Source organism: Temnothorax nylanderi, unplaced genomic scaffold (genome assembly GCF_030848795.1).
Source record: "Temnothorax nylanderi isolate EJ_2023f unplaced genomic scaffold, tnyl_v1.0 TNYL_tig0072_pilon, whole genome shotgun sequence".
NCBI lineage: Eukaryota > Metazoa > Arthropoda > Insecta > Hymenoptera > Formicidae > Temnothorax > Temnothorax nylanderi.
In genome coordinates, this window is record NW_027249134.1 from 730,494 (window position 1) to 755,320 (window position 24,827).

The window sequence follows — 24,827 nt, forward strand, 5'->3', positions numbered from 1 at the left end:
GCTATTATTATCCCGATCCAAGTCGTGGCGTCATTATTATCCACGAGCGCGGGAAGTCATCTGTAACCATCGCATCGCGACGGGCGGTGACTTAATAACAGCCCGCTACGTAAGCGTAATGGACGCTGCCGAGTAACGTAAGCCCGCTAATTTACCGTTTTTTTTTGCACAAGTCCTTTCCCTGCTCGATGTCTCTCTCTCTCTCTCTCTCTCTCTCTCTCTCTCTCTCTCTCTCTCTCTCTCTCTCTCTCTCTCTCTCTCTCTCTCTCTCTCTCTCTCTCTCTCTCTCTCTCTCTCTCTCTCTCTCTCTCTCTCTCTCTCTCTCTCTCTCTCTCTCTCTCTCTCTCCCTCCCTCTCCCTCTCCCTCCCTCCCTCCCCTTCTCCCTCTTTTTTTGTGTCTTGCCGACAATCTATTCACTAACAGATTGTTCACCTTTTTTTCACAATGGGTTTTGCTTCCTTTTTTACGACATGTATTTCGTCAAAGTCGTTTACTCAACAGACATTTGCCAAGTTCGGACGAGAGCCATATCACACGTCGAGATAACGCGTCATCCGTTCAGTTGGAACAACAACTATTTCGCAATTGGGATTTTTTTTTCATTGGAGAGGCAGTTTTCCGGCGCGAATGTCCATCAACGTTTATGGATGTACCGTAAATGGTAATCAAGATTGACGAAGAATTATTTGCGATTATTGATTCGCTGAGGAATGCGCCTTGAACTGACGAACATCTGTATTCTCGTGGGATGACAGGGACCGTTTAAAGCGCTACTGACTTTCTACGGAACGACGACCGTAAGGCGGCCCGTTGGTGGCACTTTCGCTCTGCGCGCGCGATAACGATCGGAAAACGTCCGCTTTCGTCGCGACAATGGCTAGTCACTTGAAATAATAATACAGAGCTCTAGCGTAGGCAGCGTCGACGGACCTACGCTCCACCGGCGGGTTCCTTCGGGCGAGCATAATGGCCTATCCGGCGCGCACTCGCGCACTTCGCCCATCTGCATACAGGGTGCGCCCGTAAGAACGATCGTCGTTGCCTACGAACGACGAACGGCCGGCGATCCTCCCGGACAGAGTACTGCGAGACAATGCGCCGTTTATCTCCGATCAAGCGGGAGGAGAAAAGGGTCGCTCCGCTGATGCGTAACGCCTCTCGATGTATGTAAGAGCCGATAAATAGCCGTTAAAACGCTTCGAAGGAATTTAAGAACGGTACCGCAAGCCGGTCTCTCGAGAAGAGCTTATAGCTTAAATACTTAATTGAGAAATTTCCATAGTTGTTCGTGAAACGTGCAGGGAGGCTTATTGTTGTCTTTAAAATATATCTTTCGCCAAACCATCATTACATATCACGCGTGAAGAAAACGTAAATCTCTTTTACAAATTATCGTTCGGCTTCAGTCGTAATTCCATGGAAAATGGTCTCATTAAGTTGAATATAATTTGACATCTGTAGAAAAGTGGAAACAGAGCTCTCGACTAAATCTCTTTCAAGGGTCATCTCCCTTCTTCGGTTTCTCCCAGTAGGGTATCGGTTGTCCGGTCGATCCTGTCACGCGTGCACGAAGGACAGAAATAGAGACAGAGAGACAGAAAGGAAGAAGTAGCCGGACCGGATGACAGTAAATAACGAGAGATTCTCGAGAAACTCTAGCCGCCAAGTTGGGGATGTCGGGGAGTGTACAGGCAATCGAGCATTGGAATCGAAATTCGATACCGGCGCGTACACACGCCCTCGCGTTTAGAGGCGGCTTTCAGGACGGCGGCGGCGGCGGCGGCGGCGGCGGCGGCGAGAGGTGCGAAGTCCGGGTTAACCGCAAGCGGAGAATGTTCGCGTAACGGAGATGCAAAGAAGAGAGAGAGGGAGAGAAACAGGGAAGGCAAGCCTCCTCCACGTAATAACTATTATCTTAACCGAAGGTACTCTTCCTTTAATTCGCGCGCTTTCCGAGACACATCTCGCATCCCGGCATCGAGTTTATGCGATGAAATCACGAACGCGCGGCACGACGCGAACGCACGTGTGCCTATACCGGAGCTAATAATAACATGCACGAGCGCTCGACGAGAGAGAATCACCTCCTAATTATAACTCGGCTACTAATGATCCGTGAAATTTAGTAAGTACAGCGCCGTGGCTCGTAACCTGGAAATTAAACGGTCCGCCGGTCTGTTCGGCCCCGCCGGCGGCGATCCGACGAAGCAATCGCTTTACACGACGCGACTCGATATAGCCCCCTTCTTGCTCGCGGAGTTATTAGAGAAACGTCAAAGATACATATACATGGACGTGCGCGCGCGCGCGCAAGTGTGTAGCGTGTAGTGAATACGTACGTGCCGCGCCGGTATCGATACCCTCTCGCCGAGTAGACGGGCGCGCGCGGTTATGTATTACATCCATTAAAGCCATATGCACGCGCGAAGGTACGCGCGCGCGGTGGCGAGGGCAAGTTTGTAGGTACCTGACGTTAATACGTTCCGCCTGGAATCTGCATCTGCATAAGACAGCACTGTGCGAGCGTGCAACTCGGAGCGGACGATCAGACCGGGGTTCAGACCGGTACTAATTATTTCGCCTCTCTGACACGATTGTTAGTCGTCCGTCTCGCGGGCATTCTAGTTCTCTCTCTCTCCCTCCTTTTCTTTCTTCTCTCTTTCGCTTTTTTACTATAACTTATTTAATACAAATAATATAGTATCTCATTCCTTACTGTTGCCTTGTTTTTCATTTAAATATACTTATATATTTTTTTTTCGCACTAAACAAAGTATGAAAATTCTATCCAGCTTCCCTGCTTTTTCACGTAAATAAAAATTAGAGAGATTTCTTACTCTTTATTTCTATAAGCACATCTTTTATTCTATTTTATTCTACGTTTATCCCTTATTTATATATGTTTTTCCTCAACACGTCGCGTGTCTCAACGACAGAAAGAATGATTATTAACGAGGTTATTTCGTGATAAGCAAGCGCGACTCGACTAAAGTAACTACGTCACACGTTTGCATAAATGCAGATCTTTCTCTATGTGTATGTGTGTATGTGTCCGCGTGTTAAACTTTTCTGCGTGCAAAAGTCGACATGAATCGACCTCCATGCGCGCCGCATATCGCGCGGCCGCGTTATATTAATGCTCGCGTATATGCGACGCCCGCTGCAATACGCTCGTTATCTGGCGCATAACGCCGTCCGTCGCATGCAAATCGCGACGTGTGTGCATGCGAAAGAGTGGCGAAAGAGTGGCGCAGTGGCACACACCGCGGTGGTCGCGCCGAGGAAAATATAGCGATCCAGGTAGCCGATAAAATCGCGAGGCACACGAAGCAATCGCCTCCGCGTGGGAAATAATTAGTGTCAACTCCCTTACCTAAGGCGGTCCGTAGGTGGCGAGGACGGCGAGAAAGGTGTAACGTCGGTCTTTTATTCACCGAACGTCTAAATTTCTAACGACACTTGAGAAATTGCTTTTTTGGGGACAATTTTTCCAAGAGAAATGAACGCGCGCCATTATCGGGAGACGGGAGATGGGAGAGTGAGCTCGCTCGCGTGGAATCGAACGAACTGCGAATTACTGCGCGAATCGAACGGTTTCCAGATGATCGTTCGTGCTCTCGCGACTCTCTGCCATAATGAATTCCACGACGGTGACAGGCGGAACATTAAGAAGTGGCTGGAAAAACGATGGAAGAAGCGGAGAGAAGAGGAGAGATGGGTGGAAGGTGGCATATCTCGTGTCATCGTCTCAGTGGAAATGAATTTTTCATTTCGCGCTAAAGTCGCGAAACGGTTCGTGACTTAAAGGCGAAGATTAAAGGGCAACGGCGGCGCCGAGCTTTTCCTTCCTCTCACCGGCACCGTCTCGCTCTCCCGCTCCTTTGCAGTTTTTTTCCTCGTCGGGGTGTAAGAGGGAAACGACGAGGGCGGTGCCTTACTATTATTTTTCATTGCTCGCGCGCACCGCGATCCTTTTCCATTTCCTCTTTACGCTTTCCTTCCTCCTCACCTCTTCCACCCCCTTGTTTCTTACCTCGCTTCCCCTCTTCTTCGCGGAACGTCGAGACGCCCGCCGCTGGCGTTCCCTTAAATTTGTATTACCAGCTGCGAGAGTTACGACGAGAACTCTTGGAAGAGAGATGCGATTCTCATGGATTATTCAATTGCACCACGCAATTTGTATCGCCTCATCTTAATAGGCCAACGTGATCGTAACCGGGGATTATTAGCAAACTTTTATAAAACGCCAACAAGTTAAAATATAATAAACATTCTTCATTGAATGCGACGTTCGATAAATTTCTCTTGCTCGAGTCACAGCGATAAGGTCTGAGATTTTCACAGATCTACCCTTGTAGATCCGGAAAATTCATTATTTTTTCTCGGCTAACGAGTAACGTGGAATATCCTGGCAGAATAAATGGAAATAAAAGCGGGATAAATACTCTCGCGGGCGGAACAAAGGGATACGGCACTAATTGAAAAAGTCCGGCCCTCGCGATCCTATCGAATTAAGGTCGCCGGGTTCGGATATCGGACCGATATCCATAACTACTAAATTACGGCGTTGTATTTCCTCCCTGAGAGACCCCTTGTCGTTGCACACGTCCTTTCGCCAGATGCCGTCCTCTCGATACTGTCTCTCTCTCTCTCTGTTCGCCCTTCGAGCGAGGTTATTACTTATACCGCAGGCTATCAGCGACGGTTTATTTTGTCGACGACGTAAGGAGACGACGAAAACGACGACGACGACGACGACGACGACGACGGAAAACCGAAGAAGAAGAGGAAAGAGCGCGAGGGGGAGAAACCCCTCGCGTTGGTAGGAGGGCGGAAGGAGGGTCTCTCTTTCTCGACGGATTAGAGCGCGAATCAATATTGGGCAGAGAGGCGAAGTTTTTGTCGGCGCTGAAAGAAATCCCCTACTTCTTCCTACTTTGAGTAGGTACCACCACCATCACCATCACCACTACTTACTCCATCTCAAAGTCGGGAGATAGAGAACGGCGGGGATGGAATCATGCTCGCGGGAGGATGAAGAAGTGAAGAGGGTTGGTCGCGAAGCGCGGCGGAAGGACGGAAGGATGCGCCGCCGCACAGCAGGACACGAAGACGGGGACGAAGACCGAGGTGCGCACCGCGAAGGAAGGAAGTGAAGCGGTGGAGAGTAAGGAGTAAGAGAGGAGGTGGAGAGAGAGAAGTAAGAAAACGAGGATTCCGAGCAACTTACCGGACTTGTACTCTCTTTCTCTTTCTCTCTTCCCACTCCCCCCCCTCTCTCTCTCTCTCTCTCTCTCTCTCTCTCTCTCTCTCTCTCTCTCTCTCTCTCTCTCTCTCTCCACGCTCGAGGATTTACAGATTACGCGCCGGTAGACCGAGCCCGCTCGAGCGCTCGTCTACGAGCTGCAGGGACGAGAGCGAAAGCGACGCCTGAGCGCTACAAGAGAGTCGTGAGAGAGCGACGAGGACGGAACGAGGGGCCAAGTCCGCGCGGACTCGAACGAGATCGTCGGCCGCCTCCGCCAATCGGACGGCGCCGTTGGCGCGCGTAGTCCAATCCGCCGGCGGCGCGGGCATTACGCGTTTATTATCAGGCGGCAAAAAGAAATGACTGTTTATAAATAATTAGAGAGGTTTTAATTAACCCTCGGGAAGAGCTCTCGGACCTCCGCTATCCGCCGGCGAGACGAGACGAGGCGAAACGAGACGAGACGAGACGAGACGAGACGAGACGAGACGTGGCGAGATGAGACGAGACGAGGCGAGGCGAGGCGAGGCGAGGCGAGGTACGGCGCAGTTCGCCGTGGCGGCGTTTTAATCGCTCGGCCGGTTTCGCTCTGACCGGATTGGCCGAAGTAGTCGTTGCCGCCACCGAGACTACGAGACGAGGACGAGGACCATGTTGTTCGTGCCATTCGCCTCATTCGTCGCAACCTCCTTTCTCCGTCTCTCCTTTTCGCGTCGCAGTCTCGCGATCCGTGTTATATTTGTAAAACTAAACCGACGTCGGTCGCTATCGATCGTCGAAGACAGCTATCGCTCTCGCTCGAACGACGCCGGTTCGAATCCAACATTTCCAACCACCTTCTCCGCCTTCCTACACATGTCGCGTACGTATAATACACGTAAGTATGATACTTGAAGTAACGACGCGCGCGCGCGCGCGCGCGCGGCAGACGTTGCTCCGAAATTTCCGGCGACCAATTTTCAGGCGTAACGGCGCGGCTCCCGCGCCAAATTTCTTTATTAAATATTCAAGCGTGCGTAAGCTCAGCCCGTGCGCCCCGGCCGCGCCCGATCTCGAAAACCGCTTCAAACGCTTCGGAAAATCTGCCGCGCGTCTCTCCTGCGAAAGGGGGAAATCAAAGCGGCGCCGAGAAGTTTTTACGATCGAACGCACCGCTTTTCTTGCTCGTCGCCTCTCGCCGCTTTCGGCATCCGCCTTGGTCCGCTCCCCGTCACCGTCCCCGTCGAACCCTTCGCCGACAAAAAGGTGCTCCTCTCGCGCTTCTTTCAATCCTCGCGCGTACACAAAGACTATAAACCTAACCTATACCCTATACCCTCCCTGTATATATGGTTCGGAATTTATTATCGGGAACGGAGAGGTTTATGCAGCGAACCAGCAGATGACTATCGAATGGCTACAATGGCCGAGCAGCTAGATGTATGTTTGCAAATATCAAATTCTGCCCGATACCTAGATATTTCAGAACTTTTCTATCGAGTCTGTCAGTTCTGTCGGTCGCACACGCGATACGCATTTTAACTATTAAATCGCTAAATCGTTAAATTAATTGGAAATTTCTTTTGTACAGCTTTCTCACTGAATTAACTTTGTGATGTAAGTTTGACGAGTTTTTATTTAGATCTCAATCTTCTTATGTACGGTCAAGTCAATGTAGATTGAAACATTTTTTATCTTAGCAACCTTTCGTTCGAAAGGCAATCGACTTATAAAAAATTCTCGCGCGCGTTTGTCATGCGATGGATATTACGTCAGACAAGATACTCGACGAATAAAGAGGCAGGAGTAAACCGCGCTTGTTCCTCAGTGATCTTTGGCGGGTAGCCAAGAAATTTGTTTCGCGGTCGTTCCGCGCCGAACCGAGGAGGAAGAATTATTTCTCGCTCGGTAGGAACGTCAAATATATCGCCGGCAGGCGACTCGACGTCATCGTCGTCGTCGTCGTCGTCGTCGTCGTCATCGACAACGACGAGCTCGGAGCGTACGAAATTGGTTTCCGGTCGAACGGTTCCGCGAGATGATTTATTGCGCCGTGGAGCGTGACGAAACGGCCGAAACGAGCGAAGCGTGACCCGTGGCGAGCGGTGTATTACCGGACACCGGTTGGCCGAATCGTCGTCGTCGTCGTCATCGCCGAGACGAGGAACGTATCTTCGAGGGGCATACCGCATACCGAAGTCGAGTAAGGAAAGAGCCCGTTCGAGCGTGGAAAACGGGGTAATTACGCAACGATGCCGTTTCGCGTGCGTATCGTCGTCCACTCGCTATTCGCTAATCCCGCGTGACGATACCGGATGCAAAACTGCCGCGTTCCCCGTCCCTCGCGATTCCGCGGTAAGTGCCTCCGATCGAGCAGACGATCGAACGACGCTGCTGGCCTGCTGGCCATCGTGCCGATCGTGTTCGGCTCGAGAGCGAATTAATGGGCGTGTCGAACGCGCGCCGATCTGCCGATCTGCCGATCGACTCGCTCCGACGGTAAACGCAACCGGGATAATAATCGGGATGGTTTAATTATAATAACTGATTTCTCAGACTCCACTCCATCAACTTTGTCTCCCCGCCGTACCTTTCTCGCCGTCCCTCGTCGTCCCTCGCCGTTGCGTTTATTTATTCTTCCTAAGAAGGGACGGAACGCTTTCCTCTTTCCCTCGAGTTTTTCTAACGAGAGCAAGGAAATTTTCACCCGGGGAGCGGAATCTGACCTGTCTGCCTCGTCCTCCCTTTCCGCCGGGTTCGTACGTATTTATAACATACACAGAAGGGAGGAAGAGACGATGGAAGTTCCTAGGGGGGTCATCGCATCAGGGAAGATCCCTTAACCTCGACTGCGTCACTGATTAAAGCATAAATGGCGGAGGGATATATGGGGTGGTCGCCGAGCGTGAAAGAGAGAGAAGGAGAAATTTGTTTGGAGAAAGAAGAGGAGCGAGAGTGAGAGGTAGAGAGACGAAGAGAAAGAGAAAGAGATAGAGCAATGAAAGCAAATACAACGTGAAGGGATACCTAATTGTAAGTACATTATACCCTCGGCTCGGATGAGATTATACAGCTACTTCTTTATTGCTGACGGTGGCGTCTTTTATCCGTAATCCCCCCCTTCCCCTGTCCTGGATCGTCCTGATTATAATCGAGGGAGAGGATACCGTCTGCGTTCCTGCGTTGGAAAAAAAAACGCACCCTCCGCCACCACGCTCGTATCTCGAATTTGTATTGTAAATCGCTCCTGAATATGTTTGGCCTGTATAAATGTAACGGCACATTCGTTCGTATCTCGTTCGAAAAAAATATGATTTTTACACGTATCGCTGCGCAATAGTTCCGCGAAATTGCGCAATTCGGTATCCTTGTTTTTTTTTTCGCCGCCATTCCTGTCTCTCTCTTAAACCAATAACGAAATTGTTATTGAATGTACATTACATTGGCCGTATCGCTGCAGATTAATATGCACGCGCGAGACGATGTGTAAATTGTTCAGTCCCCTGGTAAACGCGCCGAGGCATCTATTATAAACTATTTACGATTTCGAGATCGGAAACACGAGTTTCCAACTAGGAAATTTTGAAATCGGCTTACCATCGCTATGCAGACAAAACAAACAATGGCGGTCTTTCTCCGATTCGGAAGAGGTTTCCGGCCGCGTTGGCTCCGTTTTCCGTCGGTTATTCTATTATGAGCGTTCGAGTGGGTGTTCGAGACGATCGAAAAGTTTCTGACATCGCGAACAAGTGGAAAGTCGACTCCGATCGGAAAGCGGAGTTGCGAAGATCTTTGCGCCGTAATTGGAAAAGAACAGCTATCGTTTGCCTCACCGCACACAGCGGACGGTAGGCTGCAGATTCCGAGATTCGCGAGTCTCCGATCGGAATCGTAAATAGTTTCGTAATAGAATGGCCACGGGTCATTCGGACGGCAATTATTGGCGCCGTTAATTTGTTTTGCACAATCCTCGCTCACTTTATCACCGCGATATGTACATACGCGTCACGTATATACTCGAGATAGAGGCAGAGGGCCGTTCCCGGGGCTGATTTCACCGCGTCGAAAAAGAACGGTCGTTTCGACCTTTCTCTCCGCCTCGTCTACATGCCACTCCACCGAGCGTTTATCGTCCGCGCGACGAGATACGAGACGACCGAATGTGTCGATCTGTTTATCGAATCGTTGTATTTGCGTCCGACTTAAATCGTAGGACTCACTCGCGTAGCCGATAAGCGGTAGATATGGAAGCGCGGCGATAATGTAAAGCGCGATAAGAGCACGCGAAATTTCTGCGACGCGGGCGTGACTCGAGAACTTGTTTAACTCGAAATCATTCTGTACACCGCGGCGCGGCGTGTGTTTACGAATAAAGATACATATATACATGTCTTTATATTTGCCAACCTGTGGGAGATGTACGATCGACGCCAGAAGGCGAGAAATGGATTTTTCTCTAGGACGGATGTTTTTCCCGTAAATTTGGACTTTAGCACCGGGAAAAGAGGGGAAGGGAGAGAGGGAGCGGTCTGGATATATACGCATTCTTTTCCCTCGCTTCTCGTTTCGTTCGTCCTCATTGTTGAGACTTCGGTCTCTAAAACCGATTTCTGCTTACCCCCGCGGCCTCTCGAGTCCTCTCCGTAACAAACAGGGTAACAAGATACAAGTACTCCGAATCCTTCCATTCTCAGCCTGTTCCCTCCGAGTGTTCCCTCTCCTTCCCACCGCCGTTGCACGAGCTCGTGCGAGCTTTTTTTCCCTTTGTTCCCTTTTGCCCGCTTCCTTTTCGAGCCGTGTTCTCTTTCCTCGTCGGGTCGGGATCGGCTTCCACCAGCTCGTCGAGCGATTTATTACCCGACCGCCCTACCACAAACACAGGACTGTTTAGCCCCGTTTTCTATCTCGTAAAGGGTAGGATAGGGTGGGTAGGGGAACGAGAAGAAGAGACGGAAAAAGATAGGGGCCGGGGGGCGCGAGAAAGGTGAAGCTATGCCTGGCGAGGAAAGTGAATCGTGGTCGTGTACACGCGGCCGCAAAAGTGCCGACGAGCCAGTTTTTATGTATCGTCCGGAAGAAACACACACGCCGAAGTACTCCTGAAAAATTTATATACGCTCTTTAATTAATCGTTATTAACATTTCCACGCGCACGCGGAGCTCTTCAAGCGCGCACGCTCGCGATATAAACGCGCGATCGCTGTATCGTAATTTTTTTTTCATTTTTTTAATTAGGTAGTACACACGGGTACCGGTGATATCCGTGAATTAAAATAATTTTATAATCGACGACGCCATTAGCGGAGTGCGCGGGGTTAACGACCGCCGGCTGCATTAATGCCCCGCGGAACGCGCGATTTCGTTCGCGGCGGAGTGCGCGAGAGGCGATAAAATTTTTATTAGCGATGTAATTGTACATGCGAGCCTCCGATTGGAACCGCCGATGGAAGGGAGAGCGGAAGGAGAAGAGCGAAAGGATTACGAAAGGAGTGGTTTGCGCGATTTAATCGCGCCGCTATCTCGCGCGACAATATTTTATTATACGGCGCGTCGTTTCCTCGCGATCGATAACCGGCTCGTCGATCGAACAAGGCGAACGCAATCGTTGGCCGGGGCTTTCCGGACGGCCCGATAAAAGTGCGAGGCCGGGCGCAGCGGAGACACACGGCGGGATTAAAACGCGTAGCGTGAATGGAGACGTTTTTCTTTGATGGAAGGGGCAGGCTACGGGCCGTAAAGAGAGAATTCAAGCGCGGCCGCGACGCTCGAGCACCTGCCTGCAGCGTGAGAGGAGGCCCACAAAGGGCGACAAGCCTCTGCCTGCCTGGAACTCGTGAAAATAATTTCTGCCTTTCAAGGCGTGTTGCAAGGCACGCGGGTATAAACCGGAGGCGAGTGCGTGTCCCGGCGTTCTCGCCTTACGCGGTGCTTCTCCCTCGTTGGCTTAAACGGGATCAAGCAGGTGTCTATTGTAGACGTATCCGCAGATTCTCGCCTCTCTAACGCACGATAATCTCTCGTTGGGTAATTTATTTAAACGAGGAACGACGTCTCCCGGCTTTACCAAGAATCTAAAGCAGCGTATATGATTTATGTATTTATTAGTGAAGTTGCTACAAAACGTGCGCGCGCGCGCACTAACGACGCCGATTTTTCAAAGACACTATACTCGATTTTTAAGCAGCGTGTAAAGTGTTCCAGATGAAGGATGCGCGATGACGTTTCGCCGTATAACGAGCCATTTGCGAATTATCGCCCCTCGAGCACCGAAACCGCTCTCGTAGACTTTTAACCTTAACGATGACTGAGCAATTGGCCCGTAATGGCGGACCTTTATTAGACGTCGTTCAGAAGTCCGCTACGCTCTCGAGTCCGCGTCATTAAAAATACATATGGTCGTCGGCTTTTATCCGACTGGGTCGTTTACCGTTTCGCCGTGCATGTATTATCGATCGCGCCGAATTAATATGTGATATCGGCGTATTAATTTCTAAAGCGTCAACCCGGCGCGCGATAACGCACTGTGTCGAGTGTTTCCGTCGACGGTAAATAACCGTTATGCCAAACACGGCAAATCTTTATTGCATATATGTAATAAACAATCTAAACATCGTAAAACATGCATTCGGTCCGTACACACCAAGGTTGGCAATGTTGCCTAATACATTGACCGATGTATATTCCGATATTTTGTTGCGCTCGACAGTATACCTCGCTCACTCTGCCGCGCGAACAAAAAAATTTTTCGCACACTTTTTTTCAGAGTTCTCGCATCGATGACGAGGCGATAAAGGTAAACAGTGCGTCGTCGATCGTTCCATGTGTTCCGTGATAACTTTACGCAACGGCGCTATCGACGCGCGAGCGAAACGATTATTATTACTACGCGGCACCTAACAACGCGTCGCGAAAATTTCGCGCGAGGCGAGCACAACGGCCTAATCTAGCGAGTAAATAGCGTCTCTTTCACCGGTGACGCGCGGAAGAGCGAGAGGAGGGGGAGGGAGGGATGTGATTCAAAGCCCGGCATGACATAAATATTTGCTGACGATAATACTTCATCCCCGCCTCCGGTTACCGGGGGCCCCGCGCCTCGCCGTACTCACACGCATGCGGGACACGTAGTAGTTATAAACATCGCCTATGCCTGCAGGTGACTGTAACAGCACGAGATAATCAATCCCCGAGTGCCGCCTGAACTCTAGCCTATCTCCCCTTCTTCCTCCTCCTCACCGCAAGCTCGGGCGCGTAAATATCTCGCGCATTAATGAGTCATTATCGCTGTACCGTTATAGCATTCGTACGTGCTTGCAGGCAATGCATTACGAACCCGGGGAAATCTTTTCATCGCCATGCCGCGGACTCGCACCAGCCGGGAGTTAATCTAGACGAAGGACGATAAGAACCTAGGAAGGAAGGTGACGAAACGTGAGACGAAATGAGTGGAAAGAGTAGCTAAACTCACAGGTAAATTCCACATTTATGCAAGTAGCGAACAGTTGCCGTATTGTACAACGAGAGATGCAGAAATATTTAGTGCTTATAAATGTCTTTGTATAGTGCATATAGGACATATAGATATTTTTATATCGTTCAGTGCTTGTGTGTGGGTATATTTTCTTATCAACTATCGCAGACTTTGCGATGTAACATTTATCTGTTTATTCGGACGGGACCGTGGAAAAATTTACGAAGTCATTAATGCCTCTTGACTTCTCATCAAAAGTGTCTATTAATGAAACTAATAATATTGCATACGGAATGTTGAACACTTATTGAGAGATAGAGAGAGAGAAATAAAGAAAGAAAGAGGAAAAGTTGTTTCCGCGTTCAGTATCGCGATACTCACCGCGAGGGGGATTGTTTGTTTTTAATTTGTTTCGCAAATACGTTTTGCGCGCGACAAAATTTAATGAATACTCCAAAGCGTTTGCCGCTTGCAATTTTGTGTCACATCGTATCGAGTCGCGTACAATTTAATAACTTCCCGGACTAATTGCGTTGAACGCACGAAGGGAAGAGGGAGGGAGGGAGGATCGGAAGGACGGAAAGGGAAGAGAGAAAAAGAGCGCGGGGAAACGAATCGAATATATTTTAGTCCGTGAAAAAAAATTGAATTTTGTTCGCGTTTTATACGGGATACGTTTCAATAACAAATACAATCGACGTGGAGCGTAACGTTGCGGCCGTTGCGTAAAATGCAGCGAAAGATACGCAACGGTAGAAAAGCAATTATCCGCAATCATTGGTCCTTCCCTCGTTGCGTGTTCCCGCGTGTAACTCACGTAATAAAGACAAGAATTGTCGTTCTCGTTTACTCAATATTGACCGGAGATTTCGAGGAGACCGCCGAAGCCTCGTTCCTCTTTTCGAAACTCTGCTTATCGTCGTCGTATCTGGCGCCACGGCGCATTGTCACTTTTGAGAGGCTCTTAACATCCTTTCGAGGACGAAAGGCCACTCCGCGCGTTGTACCGGTAGTAGATAGGCAGCCGACTCGGCCGAGTCGAGAGCGCTTGTATGCTCGCCCGCTCGGGAAAAATTTATTTGCAGCTCTCTCTCTCTCTCCCCCCTCTCTCTCTCTCACTCTTCCCACCCCCTGCCCTTGTGCACACGTCGAAGTCCCTCTCGACTTCTTTCGACGCTCGAATGCGTCGATTTCGACGGGGTTGGATCGAACAATGCAGAGCGCCAGCTTCGCCGGAGAGTGTTCTCTTTATTGTTTCAAGATATGTGTCATTCATTAACGCGTATCGAACACACGAGTTACACAGAAAAAGAGAATGTACGATCAATCAAATTAGAAATACTTTATTTATCAAATGACAGCTATTTATTTGATAGGCATTGTTAAGGAAATAAATAAATTGTACACTTGTATACTTCGATTCATTTTAGAGTTTCAATTAAGATCACGATAACGCAGAAAACCGATCTGGCTCTTTCTAATTTCTTAAATTAACGAGCGGACGTCGCGTCGTTGGGGAATATCTAACCGACCGAAACTTCTACACTTTTCTCTCTCCATCCACTTTACTCCGTTCCGCTCTCTTTGTTCCTCCAGAACTGAAATCAACTTCCGTGTCCTTTTCGCGCCTCTTCTATCTCCGTCCTACTATCGGCATTTTCTCTCCGTTTCGCCCTCTTCTCTTCTCTTGTTCTCTACTTGCTCCCCCTACATCGTCGATCCGGTTTCTCGACACCTCATCCCTCCCTGCCGTCCGACGTGACTGGAGGTATCAATCTCACCCCCGTTCTCGACCCCTGGAAACGCCGTGTTGCCACTTCATTACCTCGTGCACTATAGTGCCGATGTACCGGTTTTTGGGGGAAGGAACCAGGGGAGGCTGAAGTACAGTCCGCGAAGAAAATAAATCTCGTACCAAGAACCGTAAGGTGGAAACTGGTGCAAGAAAATAAAAAGTTTGCCAAACCAGAAAGGGCGGGATTTCTCATTACGCAAACAGTATTTTTTTTTCCTTTACAATTCGAGGAGTTTTCGAAAATTATTATTAATACAAATATCCGCGAGTGACCCTCGGCGAGTGTGGGGCGCGTTTCGGAATTTGGCGAAACGCGCGTTACGCCACGCGCACATACGCGATATTTAAACGAGTATGATTTTAAATCGCTGCAATCAGTCAATACGCACGTGTGTATACCGAGAACGACAAACACAATATACCTACCGTACCAGTACGAACGATAAAAGAGAAAAAAATATCCTCGCGAACAATGCGGGCATGAAAGCACGCAGCCAACATTTACGCATGCTATACACGCGCATACGCGTCGATTTCGTTAAATCATACAGAGACGAAAAACGTTCCCAGCAATATCGTTGAGACACTTATACGATCGCGGCATATTCGAGGATAAGAAGACAACGTCGCGAAGAATGCTCGTTTAGCGTTTCACCCGTTTCATCGATGCAATAGCGGGAAGGGAGGAGGGAATTAATTGAGACGATGAAGAAGATCGAGAAAGTAAAAACTTCTCTCTCTTGCCTGTCGCGCCCGTTTCCCCCTTTTGGGTGCCAATCGCCGGCCAATTTGTCGCGTGGCAACCATTTCCGGTCTGTCGGAGGGCCACCGTACATGAGCTTGCCCTCGATTGGTTGGATACATATCTGCGGTCGGGCAAAAGGACGATTGACGGGGGTGGCGGCGGCAGCGGTAGGGTAGGCGCAATAAAATTCACGATTGCAGAGGGTGCGGCGTGTGTATCGTACGTGATCGGACGCATGCACGCACGTTTTCGAGATATCGCCCGATGTTTATATTTGATATTAATCTCGTTGATGTTTGCGGACCACGTCTCGTTCGTTACATTATTTTAATTAATTATTTTAATGAATACAAACGTAACCGTACACGCGCTACGCGCACTTACAAATGCGTTTTATTAATATTATGCGCTAATATTACGCACGAGCAAACGCGCAAAACTCGGAAAACCATCTCCACCTCTATTAATAGGGTTGGAGCAATTTTTACATCGGGATCGGTATCGGCGATATCATGATTGCGCTCTTAGATCCGTCTCGAAATTACTTTCCCCCGAAACTTCTCTCACGCGGAAATTCCGAGAGATATAGTGAATGCAACTCGGGATACTGTTCCGAGAGTGGCAAAGTATACAAAATAGAAAGTGAATCCTCTCACCCTTGCGCCCTTGATTCTCCGAGGGGATTCTCCCCTTCGAAAATTGAGCGCTACGAGTTCTCATATCCATTATCTCCGTGGTGCCCCGTAGCTCGCGTCCACGAGCATGTGGCCCCCTTTTCGTTATACGCACCCCTTGCGCTTTGTTCGCTGGGGTGCTCTCGGACACGCCTGGCAGTCGCGTTAAATCGCATATGCGGGTCGACCCGTGTTTTCTTAATTTTCCGACGATGTCATCGTGGGGGATTCACCGACCTATCCCAAACTCATCCCCTATTCGGGATCGAATCTTTGTGGATAGGTATCTCTGCGAATTCATTCGTTGATTTGGTCTTAGCTGTTGTGTATGTGTGTGCGCGCGCGTTAAATTCCAGGGTCGAGGTAGGTGGCAGTCGAGAGGTGCAACGGTCGCGCAGAGTAGGTTTAGAGGGATGAGCCTGATGAGGCTGTTGATACAATCACGAGGGTGCGGTGGTGTGGGGCTCCGGCAAGCGACGGGATCCAATGAGGACGAGGACGAGGATGAGGAAGAGTAAGCACAGCGAGAGACGGAGAGAGGGAGAGAGATAGAGAGAGGAGAGACAGGCGGTCGGGCGGAACCAGGGACCGTGGTGGCCTATTAACAACCCTTGCCAACATCCGGCAAGCCGACATTACTCCCGACTAACCCCCTCGAGCGCGGTGCTAACTGTGTGTATGTTCAACACGCGATCCCCGTGTTAGCCCCCTACCACCCTACCATCCAGCGGGCCGGCGTCGACGTCGACGGTGTCGGCGTCGCGCTTCTCCGCGCACAGAATTTACCTTCTCTCTCATTCCCCCGGACTCTCCTCCACCTCCTCCCTCCTCCCATCCCCACCCCACCCCTCCCCTCCCCACCCTTCGTCCCGTCGCGATCTCCGTTGGCCGCAGCGCACCCGATAGAACTCGAACATGCTGTCACAGAGGCGTTGAGCACCTGTTTCCTCGGAATTGACACGTTGCCATCCCTGGCGACACGCCCGCTATCGACCTCCATGTCAATCGACCGAATCTCGCAATCGTCCGCTCTCTCCCGAAGCTACTACTATATCTATGTCGGCTTAGGGCTGTGCACGCACGTAGCCTTTTTTTCTACAATTTTATTCCAACGATTACGTTCGTAAAAGAACACGCTAATTTGAAGTCATCCGCTAAGCTTATCCCGATACGCCATGTATAGCCTGCGACGGTGGGTCGCGTTCGTCAGAGAGAGGGTGTGCACTCACAATCTCGCCGGAGGGAAAGAATGAAAGAGAAAAAGAGTCCGGTAAGTTGGGAAAACATCCGCTACGGTTTAACGATCGTGTTGAGGTCAGTCGGTAAAAATAAAGCGAGCCACTCGCTCGCTCGCTCGCTCGCTCGCTCGCTCGCGCTAAAATTAACGACGTGTGGATGTGGAATATGGCTATGAAACTTTTACAAGGGTGTAAACCTGGATATCCGCACTCGTTTGGCTCGAGCTTGGATATACAGGAACGATAGGGAGGTAATGTCGCAAAGTCGCGAACACGCTACAATATATTCTCCGCAAGAAAAGATTTAAAAAATTTCGTATTTAAGATATCACAGGTCGTTTTCGGGAGCAAACGTTGCGCGAGAGGATATTAACGGGGTTTACTTTAGAGTTGCAATTTAAAAAAAATTTCAGAAAATTCATCTTCCCGAGATTAACTGTATTTACTTATCTCTATGTGCGCACGTCGAGCGTGTTAACCGAGCGAAACGAATCTCGACGAGCCCAATCTAGTCGTCGCCGGTGTACTTCCGTCTCTTCATCGCCCACGCGCGACACCGCGCTCGCTGTCACGCTCCGTCAATTCGCACGCTCATATTCTGCCTCTGTATCCGTGTGCGCGTCTCTCTCTCCGTCGCGGACTCCGTTGGCCCGCGGCGCGTTTTGCGCATACACCAGACTGAATTTGCATGTCACGCACGCGGATGCGAAGCGAGGCGAACGGCGTCGCTGATTGAGAATTAACATAACAGCAACAATTATTGGGCAAATTGGTATAAATCGTTTGCGTCCTCGCGTATGCATACGTGCGCGCGCGAACATACGCGATTGACGGTGCGCGCACACTATACGGGGTGCTTCTAGTACGATGCGTAAAACTCTCTCTCGCAATTCGAGACGTGATCTTTAATTTCGGACATCTAACGTGTCTGTCAAAATACATTCGCGTCCCAATTAAATATAAACGATTCGCTTAATTATAGTTTTTTGTTTAAGTAGAGAGAAGACGGATAGGTAATATAATCCGAGGGGGTTGAAAGATCCCTGTCGTTCGCGTCGCTGAAGGTGACTTTTGACACGCGAGTTCGCGGCGTCACGCAACACGGAAATGGAACATCATCGACACGCGGCCCGGGGGAACGTTATCGGCAAAGGGCGTCGCGATATGCGGCCCACCGCCCCCTCGTCGTCGTGGGTGAGACGGTATACCGCTGAAGGGTGAGATAAGAATAAGTTATCCCCTCGCGCGCAACCCTCGCGACTTAGGCGGCAACACCGTTTTCCCAGATTATCATCGCGAAGAATTCTCGCGTGGGCGGCGGATATAACAGATTTTTACGCCCCTACCCGCCGCGCCGCGCCGCGCCGCTTACGAGCGCGCTCGCACACAAACATCCAGCCGTGCGACCCCCGAAGGCAACCGACGGCGAACACAACTCTCGATACGACGTAACGAAGTAAAATAAATCGTGGCTCGACGGCAATAAAAATCAACGAGTTCCGCGATCCGAGCGGTCCCTTCGATCCAAACGGAACGTGATTTACCGCAGCGGAAGGAAGGAAAGGGGGCGTAGTCTCCCCTATTGTCGTCGCCAACAGGCGGCGACGGAACGAACGTCTGAATTTCAGGAAGAAAAAGAGGCGAAAATGACTCCCGCCGGCTGAGAGAAGGAAGATGTGAGATTCCGACTTAAACTCGGAGGGGCTCGAGTTAGCCGGGCCCCGGCCTTCTGAAAACTTAATTACCTGTGTAGGCCCTATAAATTAATTTCTCTCGATTTTCTTGCCGACCCTTTTCTTTCCCATCCTTAACCCCCCCGACCAGCATTTCGATCTATCGCGTGGCCCTTTTCCCCTCTCGACTCTCGAGCCGTTGCCAAGCGCGTAATTCCGCCACCATTATTCTCAGCACGTCTTCAATCGCCCCATCGTTTCTCCCGCGGCTGTATTTTCCGCTTCCGATCGCTAAAGGCGCGGGCTTTGTTCCTCATTTAGTTTTTATTACCCCGGTGATTCGAGCAACGGCTCTTCGGAATCCGACACACTTCACCCACGGTCCATCGTCCGCCTTTTCTTTTTTTAGTAGCACCCTCTTGTCCCTCGTCTGCGGCAAGACGCTCGCTCTCGTTTACACGACTTCTCTCGCGAACGCGTAACTTTTTATTCTCAATATATTTTTACGGCCGTCTCCGACAAATGAGAGCGCCCGACCCTCAAATTCTCTCGTTGGAGAAGCCTCCCTCGAACGCCGAATGATAATCGCTAATTCGATCAGAGCCACTTTCGTGTACGGCTACTCCTAATGGAGGTTGATAACGCAGACGGGGAGCGAAGCGAGGAGGAACGAGAGGGTCAAAGTGTGCGCGGGGACATCGAGGGGTTAAATACGAAAACAAGCGTATCCAGCCGCAAGTACCCTCCAGTACGCGTCATCGCTAATACCCGGCTCTGTGTCATGTCGCGGGCGGTGGGCGTCGAGTATGTGTCGGTGTGGTGTCAGTGTGCGTCGTTAACAGAGGGAAGTGAGAGAACGCGGGAGCGTCGGTGTCGGTGTCGGCGTCGGCGATGGCGACGGCGATGGCGACGGCGGCGGTAGCGGCGGCGACGGCGGCGGCGGTCGCAATCGTGTGCTCGTCGTGGTGCCGTATTACGGCCCTATCTCCCCGTCTCGCTCCCTCGTAGCCCGCACCGAAACTTTCAGTAATTACTGTAATTGGTCCAATTAACAGACTCGCTCGAGCGGCCCCTCTGGCTACGAACCCTCTTCCCCTTTCGTCCCTTTCGAAACTCTACCGCTCTGCCTACCATCGCTCTTTTCACTCACTCGCTCTCTCGGTCTCTCTCTCTCTCTCTTTCTTTCTCTCTCTGTCTCTCTCATTCGTTGTAACATCCACGTCAACGCGCCCCAACACCAACGAGATCAACTCGCTGGCTGGCCAAACTCTCGCTGGCGATATGGCTGAAGGCAACCGACCTGCGTTACTGTGACATGTCCGCGTACGTGTGTGGTTATGTAAGTGTATATCCACCACGGGTCCTCATCCACTTCATTCTCCTCCTCCTCCTCCTCCTCCTCCTTCTCTTTTGACTCCTCTAACTCTCGGCGCTCCGCGCGAGTAGCGAGTACTACACTCCTAGTACTCGTAATCCAAAAGCAATGTTGCGCGCATCCGAGAGATACGATGTATCAGAGTTTCCGCGGCGGAAGTAACGCCCAAGTTCCGGGCGCGGAGACCGAAATGGAGATTATTCGGGTGTGTAGCGGCGCGACGGGGACGAATCCGATTAACTAATTATTGTGAATACGAGGCGACGCGAGTTTATCCACGTGCCGTTCCAATTATCTTTTTTTTTTCACGGTATACACATGGCGTTATACCAGGAGATTGGCACGCAGCGCAAATTCACGACAATTCGGAATTAACGGGCAGAATCGCCGTGCGGGGAGGGGAGGCGCGGAAGAGCCATTGATTTATATAAGCGATTACTTTATTTGTATTAACGATTCACGCGTTCTCCATTATTTCTGTCGGGAATATTATATTTCACGTATTGGACAATTGTGTGCCGGTGGTGCGCAAACCGGCGCATTACGTCCGTCCATGTTATTGCTACCGACCGATGTTAAATAACAATGAACACGTACACCACGTATCCGTTTGCACGACATTATTTAACGGGCTGTTGGTGGGCGGGCGTACGCCGATCATATTTTACGCGCTCCTTATTGATACGATAAATATCAACGCATCTGCACAATCACGAATTGGCAGAGCTGTTTGCCGAAGATGATAGTAGGACCGAGACTATCAGACAAACTGGATCAGATCAATTTAAATAACCTTTATCTTTCGATAGTTATCTATATATTATCAATTTTATAGCCTACAAAGTGTCAGAAATTAAAGCTCAACCTCTCGAAAATGTCTTATCACTGTGATATATTTTGGACTGTATATTTCGAAATATATTTTTTGAATCAAGAATTAATTACAACATTTGTATGTGCTATGGCATCCTGTATGTGTATAGATCCGACGCAGCCTTTCATCGCGTTAGATAGCGACCATCCCCCGGTTCTCTCGCCGAGTTTTCCCCACCCTTTTCCGTAATTTGCGAGAGGCAGCTTATAGTCGCGTCGCAGCATCCTGCAACTGGCAGAAAGAGTCGGGGCTAGACAAGCTTCGCGGTGCAAGTGGATGGGGTCTCGCGTTGCCATTAACACCTCTGCCGCGTCGCGTCGTACTTCGCAATGTACTTCAAACAAATTAAGCGCGTCCGTAATTACGTTACGGCTGCGCGACCTCCGCGCCATGGAAGAGGAGTCTCTCTTTTGAGTCTCCGGCAAAACGCGCGCCCCCATCCCCCCCGATATGACTGCGATGATAAACAAGACTCGGTGCTGGGTGACGCAGTCTGAGGATGTAATGTACTTCGGGCCTGGATCGCATGCAGACCTTTGAATCTTCCGCGATCTGATAACGGATGTTCCACGCCCACGGAAAGATAGATAAATAGATAGATAGACAGAGGATGAGAGAGAGAGAGAGAGAGAGAGAGAGAGAGAGAGAGAGAGAGAGAGAGAGAGAGAGAGAGAGAGAGAGAGAGAGAGAGAGAGAGAGAGAGAGAGAGAGAGAGAGAGAGAGAGAGAGAAAGCAGTAACAACGAGGCGACTTTTAACTTTGCTCGTTTCTAACTCCGACACCTCCGCTTTCGACATCACGATTCGCTTCTTCGGCATTATGTTGTTTTCTCGTTCTTGAGAAGCTACGTATTTGTCACATTCGACTAGGTTGACGTTTTAATTCCTAGAATTCGTTATTAAAATTTAAATCCTATACTGCACACGGCTAAACGGAGAGTGTCGCGTTGCCTTAATCAGAGAGAATCTTATTTCGAGATTCCCGCGTGCGACACGCGAGGGAGGGGGGGGGGCGAAAACGCGATAGAATTGGACGTCGGACGTCTGGGACAAATGAGTGAAAGCAATAATGCCTGTAGCTACAGTCCCGTGGCGGTGCAACGTTGGTCAAGCTGTAATTGATTAGCATCGGCATCGGTAACACGAGCGATAATGTTTTACGAAACACAAAACCGCCGCGTATCGACGCGACGTTTAGAGGTATATCGCGGATCGTTATCGCGCGCGGACCCCGGAGTTATCGCCATAAACACCGATACGTACACCGACCACTGTCGGGCTGTATATCGGTTTCGTGCATACGCCACCACTTTGTATACAGGGTGTCCCGCAATCACAATACTTCAATTCCGGAGATTAATTGCAGTCTTTAAAACTCTACTATACGAAAGTGGGGATGCCACAATGGCTTTCGAGTTATAGAGTAGCCAATAATTAGCACAGAGTTACATATATCGCGTAGAATTCGCGCCCTGAGATCCGTAACTACGTGCGTATCGATCTGTCATCTGTTATTGATTTTCACAGTTCAGATGAAATTGATTATCACTGGTCAGATGATTTTGTCTTTGCTTCCTACATATAGACGGTGTGTATATTAAACGACTAATGTTGGCAATGCCTGTCAACATCAAATGACCTGATATGTTGATTATTATTAATAGCATATTTTAACTTTGTTACTCGCACATTATTAAACCTTTTTTTAATGAAAATTTGCGCGGCTGATTGATTACCTTTATCTAAAAAGAATTATTAAAAATAATTACATGAGTCACGTAGTTTGTTGCGGAACAAAAGAATTTTTTACATAGATTATCTTGGGGTTAATGTGTTATATGTCAATTATATTAAAATATTTGCTGAAATATATATAATCTCTAATGTATTATATTAAAAATAATTTTCTCTCTCCCTTTCTTTCTTTCTCTCTTTCTGATAACGTTGGTAATATAACGAAATATCTACGTTGACATGAAATTCATAAAGACGTGTATCGAAAATATGAAAAATTTATTCTGACAACAATATGGATTGTGCGGCAGATCCATCATTCGTGTCGGACCTCGTAACATTTCTCACCGACCGTCATTAACCATGACATGCCGAACTTTGAAGCAGTTACAACGTTGTTACGACCTTGTTACGACGAAGAACTGGATGAAGTTTCTTCTGGCTTGTGAGTCTATATATATCTATTAATTTTTATTTTTGTCATGTAGTTGTTACCGTTTAATGCGTTCATTTCTTATATCAAACCGTATTTATATTAGTCGGTCATGAACCGATGTTGATTGTGGTAAGATTCTAAAATTTACTTTGCAACATAAAAAAAACATTCGATTGATTTTAATGTAGCATGCAATATTTAATAGATTACATCTGATTTTCTCGTTGTTTTGCTTAGATTTTGCATTATTTAATAGATTATATATTTAAGCAAAATTTTTCTCTTACTTTCTGAATATAATTTTGTGTAAAAATATAAATGTTAAAAATTTAAAAGCAATTCAGTGTTGCAATGTTGTATACTTAGATGCAAAAATGTATATATATAAAAACATACATAAAAAAGAGGCGATGACCGATGATATGATTGAATCTCAATACAATTTGCGAATTTTTATACACGGTCAGTTATAAGAAATTTATGTTTATTAGAAAATACTATTACTAGGCTAAAACTGGATTATTTAAAAAATAGCTAAAAGTGAGCTGAGAGTTCTCTTTTGTTTTCGGTTATGTTCGTTGTCCGTTTCAAAATTCTCTATCAACTTCGATGATAAAAGAGACAGAAATAATTATGTAACACACTTATATTAAATCTATTTTATATGGCATGGAAAGAACGGGAAAGAGGAAGTCCCTCTGATATGTATCGCTATATCGTAACATAACGATCGACTGTGGTGATGGCGAATGGGTCCCGGTTAGGTGACGATACATAAAACAGAACTTGACAAGGGAGCGCGACTGAACGACGACAATTTTACAGTGCCAGTTATATTATACGAATAATTTCCGTCGTTGATCGTTCCTTGCTCCGATCGTAAAATACGCGTCGTGCCACCTGTGTTCCTCGATTTAGCGATCCGGTCGATTGCAGCAAAGTTATGATAGTTGAAGCAAACGTGACGTTCGCTCGAGTTCGCTCATAGTTGTTACGCCATCCGGACGCCGTGGTGTCGTCGAAATCAGTAACATATACGACGTAACTGTAACTGAGAGATATGTAACCGAGCCCGGAATGCTGATTGAATATTGAGTAACTGATTGATATCGCATACAGAAACAGCTGAGATCGTCAGCAAATAATCCGCGCTGCGAATAGCGAATAATAAGTGATCGACGTTAATTGCGATTTATCGATGGGACAAATTAAACGACAGCTCGTCCGATCGGTCCTTTCGTAAACCCGCCTCTCCTTCCCCCCCCCCTCCTGTACACGTGTACTCTATGCATACTCATTCGTTTAATCTTCCTCTCGATTAGTGTTGTACGTCATTCGCGCGGTACGATTGAAAACGGCTGTAGCAGACTCCGCCGTTGGGCGCGCGTTGCGAGGAGAGCGCGGCGGATTTACATTGTAACTGTGTTTACGCGCATCAGCCGTCTTGACGGTGTATAAAGCGGTATAATCCCGATATATCCGGCATCCGCCCTCCAATCCGGCACGTAAAATATATACGCTCGGTTCAATTTCGCGCCTCGCGCGGAACGCGGCGCGTGAATTCGCGATGGCGGGCATCTCATTTCGA

The 24,827-nt window shown here is 48.8% G+C and overlaps 1 long non-coding RNA gene across 1 annotated transcript; it reads left to right on the forward strand.

Annotated features, from left to right (window-relative positions):
* The first annotated feature begins 17 nt into the window (after positions 1–17).
* On the forward strand, positions 18–23,533 carry LOC139774029 (uncharacterized). The gene is made up of 3 exons (XR_011718490.1): positions 18–137; positions 12,543–12,695; positions 23,115–23,533. It is a non-coding gene; the product is annotated as an uncharacterized lncRNA (long non-coding RNA).
* The last annotated feature ends 1,294 nt before the right edge of the window (positions 23,534–24,827 follow it).